This window comes from Carlito syrichta, unplaced genomic scaffold, assembly GCF_000164805.1.
Source record: "Carlito syrichta isolate Samal-C Ts95f unplaced genomic scaffold, Tarsius_syrichta-2.0.1 Scaffold309017, whole genome shotgun sequence".
Classification (NCBI taxonomy): domain Eukaryota; kingdom Metazoa; phylum Chordata; class Mammalia; order Primates; family Tarsiidae; genus Carlito; species Carlito syrichta.
Genome location: NW_007253113.1, coordinates 928195 through 929544, shown reverse-complemented (window position 1 = coordinate 929544; position 1350 = coordinate 928195). Strand labels below are relative to the sequence as shown.

The 1350-nt window shown below is 48.6% G+C and overlaps 1 pseudogene; it reads left to right on the top strand.

Annotated features, from left to right (window-relative positions):
• Positions 1–241: 241 nt before the first annotated feature.
• On the top strand, positions 242–714 carry LOC103269013 (annotated as a pseudogene).
• The last annotated feature ends 636 nt before the right edge of the window (positions 715–1350 follow it).

Genomic DNA, 1350 nt, shown 5'->3' with positions numbered 1-1350 from the left:
GCCACTGAACCCGGCTAGGACTTCCCACAAAGCTACTTCCCACAAAGCTACTTCCAAACTTTGGCTTTATGCTGTGGATTTTTATTACATTTGGACACCATGTAGCACTGTTTGAAGAACATTCAAGTAGCATCTACAAAAACTGTTATTTTTCATTGTGGGAAAACGAAGACAGCTTATGGCCTACATAGGCTACCAGGTCAATTAACACAATAAGAAACTCCGGAAAGCGGCCAGTAAGATGGAAGTTAGGAAGGCTGCTGAGAGCCAGGAGAAGGCGGCAGACAGTGGAGAAATAGATGGTTGGAAAAGAGTTGAAGATCACACAAAAGGAGAGGAAAGCCAAACCTTCCAAAGTGCCCACTGTGATTCAGGACGATAGCCTTCTCACGGGGCCCCCTCCACAGATCCACATCTTCAAGAGGCCCACCAGCAACGGAGTGGTCAGCAGCCCCCAACGCCACCAGCAGGCCAGTCCTTCTGGTCAAGTCCCTAGCGCAGTGGGAGGCGGAGCATGCCAAGGCCCGCAAGCGCATCCTGGGTAGGATGCCCGCGGCCCAGGGCAGGATGCGCCTGGCCCTGGAGGAGCTGGAGAAACCCATCCTTGACAGGCCAACCGGGATCTCTCAACCTGAACACAGCAGGCAGCCCAATAAGGTCATCAGACAGCCTTTGGGTCCTGATGGGTCACAAGGCCTCAAACAGTGTAGATAAATGCTGCGGCTGGCACTGCCTCCTGGGTTATGCACAAACGTGGCAGACTTGAGCTGGACTTGAGCAAAGGCAATGACCTGACTTACTTGCACTGTGATCCCCCTTGCTCCACCCGCTGTGACCTTGAACCCCATGCACTGTGGCCTCCTCCCTTCTCCCCCTTCCCACTATGATTGGCATATTGACAAGGGGTGTCCCAAGTCAATGAAAAGGGAAAGGGTGGGAGTTAGAGGAGAATTGGGAGGCCCCAACAAAGACTCAGAGTAGAGAGTCAAGGCCACTTAGCTACTTGCGGTAAAGCAGGTGCCGGCAATAACAGTTTATCATGCTCATTAATTTGGGATAACAAAACACAAAGCCACCCACCCACTCAGCCCCAAATACATGTTTTCATCACTTAAAAAGTAAGCTCCACTTGAAAATAACCTTTCTTCCCCTCCCATTTTTGTTTGTTTATACAGATATCTGATTTGTAAGAAAAAATGCATGGGAGGGGTTTTAGCAGCTAAATGAATTTTTTTATTGAGAAACAGTAGTTTGATAGTCTACTTTAAAATGTTTCTGGGAAATTCACTAGAAATGTTAACCAAAAGGATTTTGGTGAACTTGGCTTCTGTATTCCTACAGAAGGAAGGG